Below are 17,473 nucleotides of genomic sequence, written 5' to 3' on the forward strand. Positions count from 1 at the left end.
TCGCTCGCTCTCATATCTGGATCGCTCGCTTGCTCTCATATCTGTCTCGCTCACTTGCTCTCATATCTGGCTCGCTCGCTCTCATATCTGTCTCGCTCGCTTGCCCTCTTGTCTGGTTCGCTCTCTTATCTGGCTCACTCTCATATTTGGCTTGCTTGCTCTCATATCTGGCTCACTCACTCTCACATCTGGCTCGCTCGCTTGCTCTCATATCTGGCTCACTCGCTTGCTCTCTTGTCTGGCTCGCTCTCTTATCTGGCTCGCTATCATATCTGGCTTGCTCTCATATCTGGCTCGCTCGCTTGCTCTCTTGTTTGTCTTGCTCTCTTATATGGCTCGCTCGCATATCTGGCTCGCTCGCTCTCACATCTGGCTCGCTCGCTTGCACTCATATCTGGCTCGCTCGCTTGCTCTCTTGTCTGGCTTGCTCTATTATCTGGCTCGCTCGCTCGCATATCTGGCTCGCTCGCTTGATCTCATGTCTGGTTCGCTCACTCTCATAGCTGGCTCGCTCGCTTGCTCTCATGTCTGGCTCACTCGCTCTCATATCTGGCTCGCTCGCATGCTCTCTTGTCTGGCTCGCTCTCTTATCTGGCTCGCTCGCATATCTGGCTTGCTCGCTCTCACATCTGGCTCGATCGCTTGCTCTCATATCTGGCTCGCTCGCTTGCTCTCTTGACTGTCTCGCTCTCTTATATGGCTCGCTCGCATATCTGGCTCGCTCTCACATCTGGCTCGCTCGCTTGCTCTCTTGTCTGGCTCGCTCTCTTATCTGGCTCGCTCGCATATCTGGCTCGCTCGCTCTCATATCTGGCTCGCTCGCTTGCTCTCATGTCTGGCTCGCTCGCTCTCATATCTGGCTCGCTCGCTTGCTCTCATGTCTGGCTCGCTCTCTTATATAGCTTGCTCGCTTGCATGTCTGGCTCACTCGCTTGCTCTCATATCTGGCTCGCTCGCTTGCACTCTTGTCTGGCTCGCTCTCATGTCTGGTTTGCTCTCTTGCTCTCATATCTGGCTTGCTCGCTTGCTCTCTTGTCTGTCTCGCTCTCTTATATGGCTCACTCACATCTGGCTCGCTCGCTCTCACATCTGGCTCGCTAGCTTGCTCTCTTGTCTGGCTCGCTCTCTTATCTGGCTCCCTCGCTCGCATATCTGGCTCGCTCGCTCTCATATTTGGGTCGCTCGCTTGCTCTCATGTCTGGCTCGCTCGCTCTCTTATCTGACTCGCTCTCAATTCTGGCTCGCGCGCTTGCTCTCTCTTCTGGCTCGCTCTCATATCTGAATTGCACGCATGTCTGGCTCGCTCGCTCTCACATCTGGCTCGCTCGCTTGCTCTCTTATATGGCTCGCTCGCATATCTGGCACGCTCGCTTTCACATCTGGCTCGCTCGCTTGCATATCTGGCTCGCTCGCTCTCACATCTGGCTCGCTCACTTGCTCTCTCGCTCTCTTATATGGCTCGCTCGCATATCTGGCACGCTTGCTCTCACATCTGGCTCTCTCGCTTGCTCTTATATCTGGCTCACTCTCATATCTGGATCGCTCGCTTGCTCTCATATCTGGCTCGCTCGCTTGCTTCCTTGTCTGGCTCGCTCTCTTATCTGCCTCGCTCTCTCTCACATCTGGCTTGCTCTCATATCTGGCTGGCTCGCTTGCTCTCTTGTATGGCTCGCTCTCTTATCTGGCTCGCTCGCATATCTGGCTCGCCCGCTCTCACATCTGTCTCGCTCGCTTGCTCTCATATCTGGCTCGCTCGCTTGCTCTCGTCTGGCTCGCTCTCTTATCTGTCTCGCTCTCACATCTGGCTCGCTCGCTTGCTCTCATATCTGGCTCGCTCGCTTGCTCTCTTGTCTCTTGCTCTCTTATATGGCTCGCTCGCATATCTGGCACGCTTGCTCTCATATCTGGCTCTCTCGCTTGCTCTTATATCTGGCTCACTCTCTTATCTGGCTTGCTCGCTCGCATATCTGGCTCGCTCGCTTGCTTTCATATCTGGCTCTCTCTCATGTCTGGTTCGCTCGCTCTCATATCTAGCTCGCTCGCTTGCTATCTTATATGGCTCGCTCGCATATCTGGCACGCTCGCTTTCACATCTGGCTCGCTCGCTCGCTCTCCCATCTGGCTCGCTCACTTGCTCTCTTGTCTCTCTCGCTCTCTTATATGGCTCGCTCGCATATCTGGCACGCTTGCTCTCACATCTGGCTCTCTCGCTTGCTCTTATACCTGGCTCACTCTCTTATCTGGCTTGCTCGCTCGCATATCTGGATCGCTCGCTTGCTTTCATATCTGGCTCGCTCTCATGTCTGGCTCGCTCCTCTCATATCTGGATCGCTCGCTTGCTCTCATATCTTGCTCGCTCGCTTGCTTCCTTGTCTGGCTCGCTCTCTCTCACATCTGGCTTGCTCGCTTGCTCTCATATCTGTCTGGCTCGGTTGCTCTCTTGTCTGGCTCGCTCTCTTATCTGGCTCGCTCGCATATCTGGCTCGCCCGCTCTCACATCTGTCTCGCTCGCTTGCTCTCATATCTGGCTCGCTCGCTTGCTCTCTTGTCTGGCTCGCTCTCTTATCTGTCTCGCTCTCACATCTGGCTCGCCCGCTCTCACATCTGTCTCGCTCGCTTGCTCTCATATCTGGCTCGCTCGCTTGCTCTCTTGTCTCTCGCTCTCTTATATGGCTCGCTCGCATATCTGGCACGCTTGCTCTCACATCTGGCTCTCTCGCTTGCTCTTATATCTGGCTCACTCTCTTATCTGGCTTGCTCGCTCGCATATCTGGCTCGCTCGCTTGCTTTCATATCTGGCTCGCTCTCATGTCTGGTTCGCTCGCTCTCATATCTGGATCGCTCGCTTGCCCTCATATCTGGCTCGCTCGCTTGCTCTCTTGTCTGGCTCGCTCTCTTATCTGTCTCGCTCTCACATCTGTCTCGCTCGCTTGCTCTCATATCTGGCTCGCTTGCTCTTTTGTCTGGCTCGCTCTCTTATCTGCCTCGCTCTCTCTCACATCTGGCTTGCTCGCTCGCTTGCTCTCTTGTCTGGCACGCTCTCTTATCTGGCTCGCTCGCATATCTGGCTCGCCCGCTCTCACATCTGGCTCGCTCGCTTGCTCTCATATCTGGCTCACTCGCTTGCTCTCTTGTCTGGCTCGCTCTCTTATCTGGCTCGCTCGCTTGCTCTCTTGTCTGGCTCGCTCTCTTATCTGTCTCGCTCTCACATCTGGCTCGCTCGCTTGCTCTCATATCTGGCTCGCTTGCTCTTTTGTCTGGCTCGCTCTCTTATCTGCCTCGCTCTCTCTCACATCTGGCTTGCTCGCTCGCTTGCTCTCTTGTCTGGCACGCTCTCTTATCTGGCTCGCTCGCATATCTGGCTCGCCCGCTCTCACATCTGGCTCGCTCGCTTGCTCTCATATCTGGCTCACTCGCTTGCTCTCTTGTCTGGCTCGCTCTCTTATCTGTCTCGCCCTCACATCTGGCTCGCTCGCTTGCTCTCATATCTGGCTCGCTCGCTTGCTCTCTTGTCTGGCTCGCTCGCATATCTGGCTCACTCACTTGCTCTCATATCTGGCTCGCTCGCTTGCGCTCATGTCTGGCTCGCTCGCTCTCATATCTGGCTCGCTTGCTCTCATGTCTGGCTCGCTCGCTCTCATATCTGGCTCGCTCGCTCTCATATCTGGCTCGCTCGCTTGCTCTCATGTCTAGCTCGCTCGCTCTCATATCTGGCTTGCTTTCATGTCTGGCTCGCTCTCATATCTGGCTCGCTCGCTCTCATATCTGTCTCGCTTGCTTTCTCTCTTGTCTGGTTCGCTCTCTTATCTGGCTCGCTCTCATATCTGGCTTGCTCGCTTGCTATCATATCTGGCTCGCTTTCTCTCTTGTCTGGCTCGCTCGCATATCTGGCTTGCTTGCATGCTATCATAACTGGCTCGCTCGTTCTCATATCTGGCTCGCTCGCTTTCTCTCATATCTGGCTTACTCGCTTGCTCTTTTGTCTGGCTCGCTCTCTTATCTGGCTTGCTCGCTCGCATATCTGGCTAGCTCGTTCTCATATCTGACTCGCTCTCTTGCTCACTTGTCTGGCTCGCTCACTTATATGTCTCGCTCGCTCGCATATCTGGCTCGCTCGCTTGCTCTCATGTCTTGCTCGCGTTCATATCTGGCTCGCTAGCTTGCACTCATTTCTGGCTCGCTTGCTTGCTCTCATGTCTGGCTCTGCTTCTGACAAGGCTGTTCTTTGGTGGGCCTAGGCGACATCACAATCTCCATGGTTACTTACACAACAAAGGTGAGATGTTATTTACACCTGGCCACGCCAACGGTATTGAGTAGCATATCACAGTGCTAAGGGTCCTGCATGCAACAATCTTACAATGGGGAATAGCTGTGCTGAGTTTGTCAAGTGCACCCATGTTGTTTGCAACTCCATCAATACACACATATGTATGTATGTATGTACATAGGCGTGCGCAGCCTATTGCATTAGGGTGTGCACCCTAAAGCACAAACTCACGCTGCGCACGTGTATATATATATATATATATATATATATATATACGCACACAGTTACTATAGTTCCCCCACATTAGGTGCAGTATAGTTCCCCCACATTAGGTGCAGTATAAGTCCCGCCAGACTAGGTGCAGTATAAGTCCCACCACATTAGGTTGGCAGTATAGTTCCCCACATTAGGTTGGCAGTATAGTTCCCCACATTAGGTGCAGTATAGTTCCCCCACATTAGGTGCAGTATAGTTCCCCCACATTAGGTGCAGTATAGTTCCCCACATTAGGTGCAGTATAGTTCCCCACATTAGGTGCAGTATAGTTCCCCCACATTAGGTTGGCAGTACAGTTCCCACATTAGGTGCAGTATGTTCCCCCACATTAGGTGCAGTATAGTTCCCACATTAGGTACAGTATAGTTCCCACATTAGGTGCAGTATAATTCGCCACATTAGGTGCAGTACAGTTCCCTACAAAAGCAAAATAGACATGGAGGCCACCAGCATCTGAGGGTGCTACCTTCCTACTGGCAGGAATAGGGGGTTAATATGAGGGTACTACCTTCTTACTGGGGGGGGGGGGTTAATCTGGGGGTACTACTATCCTACTGGGGGGAGGGGGTTAATCTGGGGGTACTACCTGCCTACTCGGGGCACCAGATTAACCCCCTCCCCACCTGTAGGAATGCAGTACCCCCCAGATTAACCCTATCCCCCCACCCTGTTAGAAGGTAGTACCCCCTGATTACCCCCTCCCCCCAGTAGGATGGTAGAACCCCCCAGTTTAACCCCCTCTCCCCCCCTGTAGGAATGAAGTACCTCCCAGATTAACCCTATCCCCCCAGACCCAGTAGGCAGGTTGAAATAACATTCACTCACTCAGCGCGGTAATCCTGCGAACCGCGTACCGTCACGTCACGCTCTGGGGCCGGCGTCCTTGAATACAGCGTGACGTCCTGAAGGTCATGTGACGGCAGTAACGTGCCGTCACATGACCGAACCAACTGAAGGTGAGCCAGAGCGGAGCGGGGCACAAACAGGAGCAGGAGGCAGCGCTGTGCGGTGCGCCTGACGGGGGGGGGCGGAGGTCTGGGCTGGTGAAGGACGGTCGGGCACAGATGGGGGGTGCTGCGGAGCGTCTTGGTGTCACCCGGTGCGGGCCGCACCCGGGTCGCAACGCCACTGGATTAAGGTGTGCCTGGGCACACCCGGCACACCCCGTGTGCACGCCTATGTGTATGTATGTGTATCTATCTATCTATCTCTATATATATATTTATCTTTCTCTCTCTCTCTCTAGATATATATATTTTTTTCTTTTATATATATATATATATATATATATATATATCAAAAGCAAAGTAGAAGCGGCACTCCAAAATATCAATAAAGCGTGGATTTATTCACACATCTGTGAGGAAAGCGACGTTTCGGCTCGACAATAGAGCCTTGCTCAAGCATGCTTGAGAAAGGCTCTATTGTCGAGCCGAAACGTCGCTTTCTGCACAGATGTGTGAATAAATCCACGCTTTATTTATATTTTGGAGTGCCGCTTCTACTTTGCTTTTGATATTACTTGGGAATTGGTCTGTTCCTGAAGCTGTGCACCCACACGGATCTGGAATCCTTGAGCAAGGTGCTCCCCTTCATCTAAATTTTATATATATATATATATATATATATATATATATATATATAGATAGATAGATATATATTGATATATATATATATATATATATATAGAGAGAGAGAGAGAGAGAGAGAGAGAGATGGAAACACGTTTTTAAACATGTTTTCACCTTTTTTTACCTTCTTTTTTTTCTTCTCTCCATGTTTTCCTTCTTTCCTCCTTTTTTCCTATGCTGCTGATTCTTATTTTTCTTCTTTTTCAGACCCTATCATTGCACTATTGCTTATTCAATACCACCAGCAGATGGAGACACTATATTACAACATTAGTTGTGAGCAGCAGTTTGTACAAACAAATGCCTCATAGCTGATGTCCTATCCATTATTGCAATGGATGGCTGGCTGGCAACATTTGTTTTTATTATTCCAATACCACAGTACCAATGCATGGTCAATCAACAGCAATGACACCCCCATGTCAATTAACAAGATTCAGCACCCACTACCTGAAAGACAGCTACCTATCATGTCATGTCCAACCTGCACAGGTGTGCTGGTTGCTGAGCTTATTCCATTAAAGAGGACATTCAGCAGCAGCAGCAGCAGTCCTGTGCCTGGTCGCTCCAACAGGGGCCAGACACAAGCGGCACCACCTATTGTCTTTTGCCTGCAGTAAGGGCCCACTGGACTAGCCAGCAAGCAGCTGAAGCAGCAAATAAACAGGTAATCTTTCTTTCCAACACTGAAACCTGGTGGTGCACTTAATCTATGGTATCAGATAGGTGACAGATCAGATATTAACCTCTTCAGGACATAGGGCGTATGGATACGCCCTGCATCCCGAGTCCTTAAGGACCGAGGGCGTATCCATACGCCCGTGGGAATTCCGGCCCCCACCGCTAGCCGGTTGGGGACTGGAGCCGGATGCCTGCTGAAATCGTTCAGCAGACATCCCGGCATATCGCCCAGGGGGGTCATTATGCCCCCCCATGTCGGCGATCGCCGCAGATCGCTGGACAATTCAGTCCAGCGATCTGCGGCAATTCCGGGTCAATCGGGTCTCCAGTGACCCGATGACCCGGAATATCTGGCTGTTCGGGGCCGTCTCTGACGGCCCCGAACAGCCAGAGCCTGCAGGGGTGATGTGGCACTGGTGCCACCTCACGATCGCCCTGATTCGTCGGCCGGATTACCGGCCGACCAATCAGGGCGCCTGCTGCGGGTGTCACTCCCGCACCCACTCCGCCCCTCTTCCGGAGGACGTGAGCGGGTGCGGGACGTGCACCCCGGGTGCTGGGGACCCCGATCCCCGGCGCCCCTGTTGGGATCGGGGCCCCAGGAGCAGCTGCGGCGGCGGGACTGACCTGCAGCGTCTGGATCATTGGAGGTGAGTGACAGCCTCCTGCTGTTGCTTAGCAACAGCTCCCAGCATGCAAAAAGGGCATGCTGGGAGCTGTAGTTATGCAACAGCAGGAGGCAGACCACCACAACTCCCAGCATTCCCTTATGGGCATGCTGGGACTTATGGTTTTGCAACAGCTGGAGGCACATTCTTTCTATGGAAAAGTGTACCTTCAGCTGTTGTATAACTACAACTCCCAGGTTGCACAAACAGCTAAAGTGCATGTTGGGAGTTGTAGTGGTGCATCTGCTGGTTGCATAACTACAACTCCCAGCATGCCCGTTGGCTGTCGGTGACTGCTGAGAGTTGTAGTTTTGCAACAGCTGAAGGCACACTGGTTGTGAAACTCAGAGTTTTTTTTTACCTAACTCAGTGTTTCACGACCGGTGTGCCTCCAGCTGTTGCAAACTACAACTCTCAGCAGTCACCGTACACCATGCACCGTACATGCTGGGAGTTGTAGTTTTGCAACAGCTGGAGGCACACTGGTTGTGAAACACTGAGTTAGGTCACAAACTCAGTGATACATAACCAGTGTGCCTACAGTTGTTGCAAAACTGCAACTCTCAGCAGTCACCGACAGCCAACGGGCATGCTGGGAGTTGTAGTTATGCAACAGCTGGATGTCCCCCCCAATGTGAACGTACAGGGTACACTCACATGGGCGGAGGATTACAGTAAGTATCTGGCTGCAAATTTGAGCTGCCGCAAACTTTCTGCTGCAGCTCAAATTGCCAGCGAGAAACTACTGTGAACCCCCGCCCGTGTGACTGTACCCTAAAAACACTACACTACACTACCACAAAAAATAAAATAAAAAGTAAAAAACACTACGTATACACATACCCCTACACAGCCCCCCCCCCCCCCTCCCCAATAAAAATGAAAAACGTCTGGTACGCCACTGTTTCCAGAACGGAGCCTCCAGCTGTTGCAAAACAACTCCCAGTATTGTCGGACAGCCGTTGACTGTCCAGGCATGCTGGGAGTTTTGCAACAGCTGGAGGCACCCTGTTTGGGAATCACTGGCGTAGAATACCCCTATGTCCACCCCTAAGCAATCCCTAATTTAGGCCTCAAATGCGCATGGCGCTCTCACTTTGGAGCCCTGTCGTATTTCAAGGCAACAGTTAAGGGTCACATATGGGGTATCGCCGTACTTGGGAGAAATTGGGTTACAAATTTTGGGGGGTATTTTCTGCTTTTACCCTTTTTAAAAATGTAAAATTTTTGGGAAAACAAGCATTTTAGGTAAAAAAAAAATTTTTTTTTTTACATATGCAAAAGTCGTGAAACACCTGTGGGGTATAAAGGTTCACTTAACCCCTTGTTACGTTCCCCGAGGGGTCTAGTTTCCAAAATGGTATGCCATGTGGGGGGTTTTTTGCTGTCCTGGCACCATAGGGGCTTCCTAAATGCGGCATGCCCCCAGAGAAAAATTTGCGTTCAAAAAGCCAAATGTGACTCCTTCTCTTCCGAGACCTGTAGTGCGCCAGCAGAGCACTTTTCACCCCCATATGGGGTGTTTTCTGAATCGGGAGAAATTGGGCTTCAAATTTTTAGGGGTGTTTTCTGCTATTACCCTTTTTAAAAATAAAATTTTTTCGGGAAAACAAGCATTTTAGGTAAAAATTTTTTTTTTTTTTTTTACATTTGCAAAAGTCGTGAAACACCTGTGGGGTATTAAGGTTCACTTTATCCCATGTTACATTCCCCGAGGGGTCTAGTTTCCAAAATGGTATGCCATGTGTTTTTTTTTTTTGCTGTTCTGGCACCATAAGGGCTTCCTAAAGGTAACATGCCCCCCAAAAACCATTTCAGAAAAACGTACTCTCCAAAATCCCCTTGTCGCTCCTTCCCTTCTGAGCCCTCTACTGCGCCCGCTGAACACTTTACATAGACATATGAGGTATGTCCTTACTCGAGAGTAATTGGGCTACAAATACAAGTAAAAATTTTGTCCTTTTACCCCTTGTAAAAATTCTAAAATTGGGTCTACAAGAACATGTGAGTGTAAAAAATGAAACACCTAAAGGGTTAAAACGCTGACTGAATGTCATTTTGAATACTTTGGGGGGTGTAGTTTTTATAATGGGGTAATTTATGGGGTATTTCTAATATGAAGACCCTTCAAATCCACTTCAAACGTGAACTGGTCCCTGAAAAATACTGAGTTTGAAAATTTTGTGAAAAATCGGAAAATTGCTGCTGACCGTTGAAGCCCTCTGGTGTCTTCCAAAAGTAAAAACACGTAAATTTTATGATGCAAACATAAAGTAGACATATTGTATATGTGAACCAAAAAAAAATGTATTCGTAATATCCATTTTCCTTACAAGCAGAGAGCTTCAAAGTTAGAAAAATGCAAAATTTTCAAATTTTTCATCAAATTTACGGATTTTTCACCAAGAAAGGATGCAAGTATCGACAAAAATTTACCACTATGTTAAAGTATAATATGTCACGAAAAAACAATCTCGGAATCAGAATGATAACTAAAAGCATTCCAGAGTTATTAATGTTTAAAGTGACAGTGGTCAGATGTGCAAAAAACGCTCCGGTCCTTAAGGCCAAAATGGGCTCCGTCCTGAAGGGGTTAAACTGATAAAAACAGACTTTTTTTTTTTTTTTTTTTTTTTTAAACCTTCAGGTTTGAATTAAAACTTAATCGTTCAGGTTTACTTCACGTTTGCCTCTCAGATTTACTGAACTTAGTCACAATTCACCAAACTCATCATTAGGTTACTTTATCAACATATAACAAAATACACCCCAAAACAAAGTACATAGCATAACAACACACCACCCTCATACCCTCACAACGTGTCTCCATTTTAAAAACTTCCAAGTCCCCTCCGCATCATCCTCTCCAAATCTCTTCTTATCCCACAAATATACAGTATGCAATCTATCTAATATCATTCTCATACACTCTTCAACCGACACATCCTTCTTCTTAAATACCGTATTTATCGGGGTATACCACGCACCGGCCTATAACACGCACCCTCATTTTACCAAGGATATTTGGGTAAAAAAAGTTGTTTACCCAAATATCCATGGTAAAATGAGGGTGCGTGTGTGCGCGTGTATACCCCGATACACCCCCAGGAAATGCAGGGCGAGAGAGGCCGTCGCTGCCCGCTTCTCTCCCCCTGCCTTTCCTGGGGTCTAGAGCCCTGCTGCCGGCCCTTCTCTCCCCCTGGCTATCGGCGCCGCTGCCCGTTCTGTCCCCCTGACTATCGGTACCGGCGCCCCATTGCCGGCGCCGATAGCCAGGGGGAGAGAAGGGGCAGCGGCACCCATTGCCGGTGCCACTGCCCCATTGCCTCCCCCCATCCCCGGTGGCATAATTACCTGGGTCGGGTCCGCGCTGCTGCAGGCCTCCGGCGTGCAGCCCCTGCGTCGTTGCTATGAATGGCGCGGCGCACTGACGTCATGCGCCGCGCCGTGCAGCGCATAGCAACGACGAAGGGGACGCACGCCGGAGGCCTGCAGCAACGCGGACCCGACCCAGGTAATTATGCCACCGGGGATGGGGGGAGGCAATGGGTGCCGCTGCCCCTTCTCTCGCCGGTACCGATAGTCAGGGGGACAGAACGGGCAGCGGCGCTGATAGCCAGGGGGTGAGAAGGGCCGGCAGCAGGGCTCTAGACCCCAGGGAAGGCAGGGGGAGAGAAGCGGGCAGCGACGGCCTCTCTCCCCCTGCCTTTCCTGGGGTGGTATCGGCGTATAACACGCACATAGACTTTAGGCTAAAAATTTTAGCCTAAAAAGTGCGTGTTATACGACGATAAATACGGTATATACAAATTCCTAACATCCCACAATACCTCCTTAATTATTGCTAACAACACATATAACATTCTCTCCTTCCTCCCACCTACCACCCCCAGACCAAACATAATCACTTCAAAAGACCACTTTCTTACCCCCATAAATTCTTTAGCCAACGGACCAATTCCCTTCCACACTTCTTGCGCTCTATCACAATTCCAAAACAAATGCATAATAATCTCATTCCCTCCACAACCCTCTCTCGGACATCTCTCACTTCTTCCAATCCCCCGACTCTTCTGTACCTCTCTCACTGGCAATGCACCATGCAAACTCTGCCATACAATCTCTCTCTGTCTATTAGTCATACCATCTGTCTCCAAACTCTTCCACACTTTACTCACATTCTATTCTCTCACCATATTAATATTACACTGAACATCCTTCACCCTAATACACTTCACCATACTCTTCTTCTCCTTTAACACATCCTGTCTCACACCTATCAAACCAAACTTTCTCATGAACACCTCAACAAACCCATACCAACCAGGACTCACCAAAGCATACGGCTTTCTCAGATCTCTCTCCATCCACCCTAATCTGCATAACACACCCCCTCCTAGAAACCTCATCATACAAGATTCAACACCCACTACCTGAAAGACTTCTACCTATCATGTCATGTCCAACCTGCACAGGTGTGCTGGTTGCTGAGCTTATTCAATTAAAGAGGACATTCAGCAGCAGCAGCAGCAGCAGTCCTGTGCCTGGTCGCTCCAACAGGGGCCAGACACAAGCGGCACCACCTATTGTCTTTTGCCTGCAGTAGGGGCCCACTGGACTAGCCAGAAAGCAGCTGCAGCAGTAGTAAATAAACAGGTAATCTTTCTTTCCAACACTGAAACCTGGTGGTGCACTTAATATATGCTACCAGATAGGGGACATATCAGATATTAAACTGATATAAACAGACACTACATTTGATACCAACCAAAAGGAAAGATGAGAAGTGATAACTGTGAAAGGGGAGGAACCAACGCTGTCCCCTTCACATGCACCATCACTACTTGTAGGAAGGGAGGCTGGCTGGCAGCCTCCCATACACACTCTGGCTGGGTGGCAGTCACCCACCAGTACACACAGCAGACCCTAAACCCATATCATTATTGCTAAGCAGGAAGATGGGAGTCCATTTCACTCTGATGGACCATTTTTAAATGCAATCCATAACCTGGCTTTGGCAGGAACCCTTCTTACTCCTCCTACTTGCATTTGATACTGGGTTTAGGATCTGCATAGGAAACACACACACACACACACACACACACAAGCACACAATTACCTGTGTTGCCTGCTGACGCCTCCTTGGCTGTCCCCAAACGGTATAAAACCAACAGCCACGGGAAGCTGTAAGGATAGAGGACATACCTGCATCCTATTGGACTCACTTGTCTTGGTTAAATCCAGCTTATTTGACAACCTATGGTGCTGCTGCTTCTGCTCATGGCAGTGCTGCTTCTGACAAGGCTGTTCTTTGGTGGGCCTAGGCGACATCACAATCTCCATGGTTACATACACAACAAAGGTCAGATGTTGTTTACACCTGGCCATGCCAGTGGTATTGAGTAGCATATCACAGTGCTAAGGGTCCTGGATGCAACAATCTTTCAATGGGGAATAGCCGCACTGAGTTTGTCAAGTGCACCCATGTTTGCAACTCCAACAATACACACATATGTATGTATGTCTGTCTATCTATCTATCTATCCACCCATCTATCTCTATATATATTTATCTCTCTCTCTCTCTATATGTATATATATATATATATATATTATTTTTTTCTTTCTTTTAAATATATATATATATATATGTATATACATATAGAGAGAGAGAGATGGAAATACTTTTTTAAACATGTTTTCACCTAATTTTTACCTTCTTTCCTCCTTTTTTCCTATGCTGCTGCTTCTTATTTTTCTTCTTTTTCAGACCCTATCATTGCACTATTGCTTATTCAATACCACCAGCAGATGGAGACACTATATTACAACATTAGTTGTGAGCAGCAGTTTGTACAAACAAATGCCTCATAGCTGATGTCCTATCCACCTAGGCACATAGGCACCACCTATTGTCTTTTGCCTGCAGTAGGGACCCACTGGACTAGCCAGCAAGCAGCTGCAGCAGCAGCAAATAAACAGGTAATCTTTCTTTCCAACACTGAAACCTGGTGGTGCACTTAATATATGCTACCAGATAGGGGACATATCAGATATTAAACTGATATAAACAGACACCACATTTGATACCAGCCAAAAGGAAGGATGAGAAGTGATAACTGTGAAAGGGGAGGAACCAACGCTGTCCCCTTCACATGCACCATCACTACTTGTAGGAAGGGAGGCTGGCTGGCAGCCTCCCATACACACTCTGGCTGGGTGGCAGTCACCCACCAGTACACACAGCAGACCCTAAACCCATATCATTATTGCTAAGCAGGAAGATGGGAGTCCATTTCACTCTGATGGACCATTTTTAAATGCAATCCATAACCTGGCTTTGGCAGGAACCCTTCTTACTCCTCCTACTTGCATTTGATACTGGGTTTAGGATCTGCATAGGAAACACACACACACACACAAGCACACACTTACCTGTGTTGCCTGCTGACGCCTCCTTGGCTGTCCCCAAACGGTATAAAACCAACAGCCACGGGAAGCTGTAAGGATAGAGGACATACCTGCATCCTATTGGACTCACTTGTCTTGGTTAAATCCAACTTATTTGACAACCTATGGTGCTGCTACTTCTGCTCATGGCAGTGCTGCTTCTGACAAGGCTGTTCTTTGGTGGGCCTAGGCGACATCACAATCTCCATGGTTACATACACAACAAAGGTCAGATGTTGTTTACACCTGGCCATGCCAGTGGTATTGAGTAGCATATCCCAGTGCTAAGGGTCCTGGGTGCAACAATCTTTCAATGGGGAATAGCCGCACTGAGTTTGTCAAGTGCACCCATGTTTGCAACTCCAACAATACACACGTATGTATGTATGTATGTATGTATGTATGTATGTATGTGTATCTATCTATCTATCTATCCACCCAACTATCTCTATATATATTTATCTCTCTCTCTCTCTATATGTATATATATATATATATATGTATATACATATAGAGAGAGAGAGAGATGGAAATACTTTTTTAAACATGTTTTCACCTCATTTTTACCTTCTTTTTTTCTTCTCTCCATGTTTTCCTTCTTTCCTATGCTGCTGCTTCTTATTTTTCTTCTTTTTCAAACCCTATCATTGCACTATTGCTTATTCAATACCACCAGCAGATGGAGACACTATATTACAACATTAGTTGTGAGCAGCAGTTTGTACAAACAAATGCCTCATAGCTGATGTCCTATCCACCTAGGCACATAGGCACCACCTATTGTCTTTTGCCTGCAGTAGGGGCCCACTGGACTAGCCAGCAAGCAGCTGCAGCTGCAGCAAATAAACAGATAACCTTTCTTTCCAACACTGAAACCTGGTGGTGCACTTAATATCTGCTATCAGATAGGGGACATATCAGATATTAAACTGATATAAACAGACACCACATTTGATACCAGCCAAAAGGAAGGATGAGAAGTGATAACTGTGAAAGGGGAGGAACCAACGCTGTCCCCTTCACATGCACCATCACTACTTATAGGAAGGGAGGCTGGCTGGCAGCCTCCCATACACACTCTGGCTGGGTGGCAGTCACCCACCAGTACACACAGCAGACCCTAAACCCATATCATTATTGCTAAGCAGGAAGATGGGAGTCCATTTCACTCTGATGGACCATTTTTAAATGCAATCCATAACCTGGCTTTGGCAGGAACCCTTCTTACTCCTCCTACTTGCATTTGATACTGGGTTTAGGATCTGCATAGGAAACACACACACACACACAAGCACACACTTACCTGTGTTGCCTGCTGACGCCTCCTTGGCTGTCCCCAAACGGTATAAAACCAACAGCCATAGGAAGCTGTAAGGATAGAGGACATACCTGCATCCTATTGGACTCACTTGTCTTAGTTAAATCCAACTTATTTGACAACCTATGGTGCTGCTACTTCTGCTCATGGCAGTGCTGCTTCTGACAAGGCTGTTCTTTGGTGAGCCTAGGCGACATCACAATCTCCATGGTTACATACACAACAAAGGTCAGATGTTGTTTACACCTGGCCATGCCAGTGGTATTGAGTAGCATATCACAGTGCTAAGGGTCCTGGGTGCAACAATCTTTCAATGGGGAATAGCCGCACTGAGTTTGTCAAGTGCACCCATGTTTGCAACTCCAACAATACACACATATCTATGTATGTATGTATGTGTGTATGTGTGTATGTGTATCTCTCTATCTATCTATCTATCTATCTATCCACCCATCTATCTCTATATATATTTATCTCTCTCTCTCTATATGTATATATATAATTTTTTTTTCTTTTAAATATATATATATATATATATATATATATATACATATAGAGAGAGAGAGAGAGATGGAAATACTTTCTTAAACATGTTTTCACCTCATTTTTACCTTCTTTTTTTTCTTCTCTCCATGTTTTCCTTCTTTCCTCCTTTTTTCATATGCTGCTGCTTCTTATTTTTCTTCTTTTTCAGACCCTATCATTGCACTATTGCTTATTCAATACCACCAGCAGATGGAGACACTATATTACAACATTAGTTGTGAGCAGCAGTTTGTACAAACAAATGCCTCATAGCTGATGTCCTATCCACCTAGGCACCACCTATTGTCTTTTGCCTGCAGTAGGGACCCACTGGACTAGCCAGCAAGCAGCTGCAGCAGCAAATAAACAGGTAATCTTTCTTTCCAACACTGAAACCTGGTGGTGCACTTAATATATGCTACCAGATAGGGGACATATCAGATATTAAACTGATATAAACAGACACCACATTTGATACCAGCCAAAAGGAAGGATGAGAAGTGATAACTGTGAAAGGGGAGGAACCAACGCTGTCCCCTTCACATGCACCATCACTACTTGTAGGAAGGGAGGCTGGCTGGCAGCCTCCCATACACACTCTGGCTGGGTGGCAGTCACCCACCAGTACACACAGCAGACCCTAAACCCATATCATTATTGCTAAGCAGGAAGATGGGAGTCCATTTCACTCTGATGGACCATTTTTAAATGCAATCCATAACCTGGCTTTGGCAGGAACCCTTCTTACTCCTCCTACTTGCATTTGATACTAGGTTTAGGATCTGCATAGGAAACACACACACACACACACACACACACACACATACAAGCACACACTTACCTGTGTTGCCTGCTGACGCCTCCTTGGCTGTCCCCAAACGGTATAAAACCAACAGCCACGGGAAGCTGTAAGGATAGAGGACATACCTGCATCCTATTGGACTCACTTGTCTTGGTTAAATCCAACTTATTTGACAACCTATGGTGCTGCTACTTCTGCTCATGGCAGTGCTGCTTCTGACAAGGCTGTTCTTTGGTGGGCCTAGGCGACATCACAATCTCCATGGTTACATACACAACAAAGGTCAGATGTTGTTTACACCTGGCCATGCCAGTGGTATTGAGTAGCATATCCCAGTGCTAAGGGTCCTGGGTGCAACAATCTTTCAATGGGGAATAGCCGCACTGAGTTTGTCAAGTGCACCCATGTTTGCAACTCTAACAATACACACATATGTATGTATGTATGTATGTATGTGTGTATGTGTGTATGTGTGTATGTATGTCTATCTATCTATCTATCTATCTATCTATCCACCCACCTATCTCTATATATATTTATCTCTCTCTCTCTCTCTCTCTCTATATGTATATATATATAATTTTTTTTTCTTTTAAATATATATATATATATATATATATATATATATATATATATGTATATACATATAGAGAGAGAGAGAGATGGAAATACTTTTTTAAACATGTTTTCACCTCATTTTTACCTTCTTTTTTTCTTCTCTCCATGTTTTCCTTCTTTCCTATGCTGCTGCTTCTTATTTTTCTTCTTTTTCAGACCCTATCATTGCACTATTGCTTATTCAATACCACCAGCAGATGGAGACACTATATTACAACATTAGTTGTGAGCAGCA

At 47.5% G+C, this 17,473-nt stretch overlaps 1 pseudogene; it reads right to left on the reverse strand.

Moving 5' to 3' along the window:
• Window positions 1-12,209: 12,209 nt before the first annotated feature.
• Window positions 12,210-12,312, reverse strand: LOC130335934 (U2 spliceosomal RNA; annotated as a pseudogene).
• Between the last annotated feature and the right edge of the window lie 5,161 nt (window positions 12,313-17,473).

Source organism: Hyla sarda, unplaced genomic scaffold (assembly GCF_029499605.1).
Source record: "Hyla sarda isolate aHylSar1 unplaced genomic scaffold, aHylSar1.hap1 scaffold_463, whole genome shotgun sequence".
NCBI lineage: Eukaryota > Metazoa > Chordata > Amphibia > Anura > Hylidae > Hyla > Hyla sarda.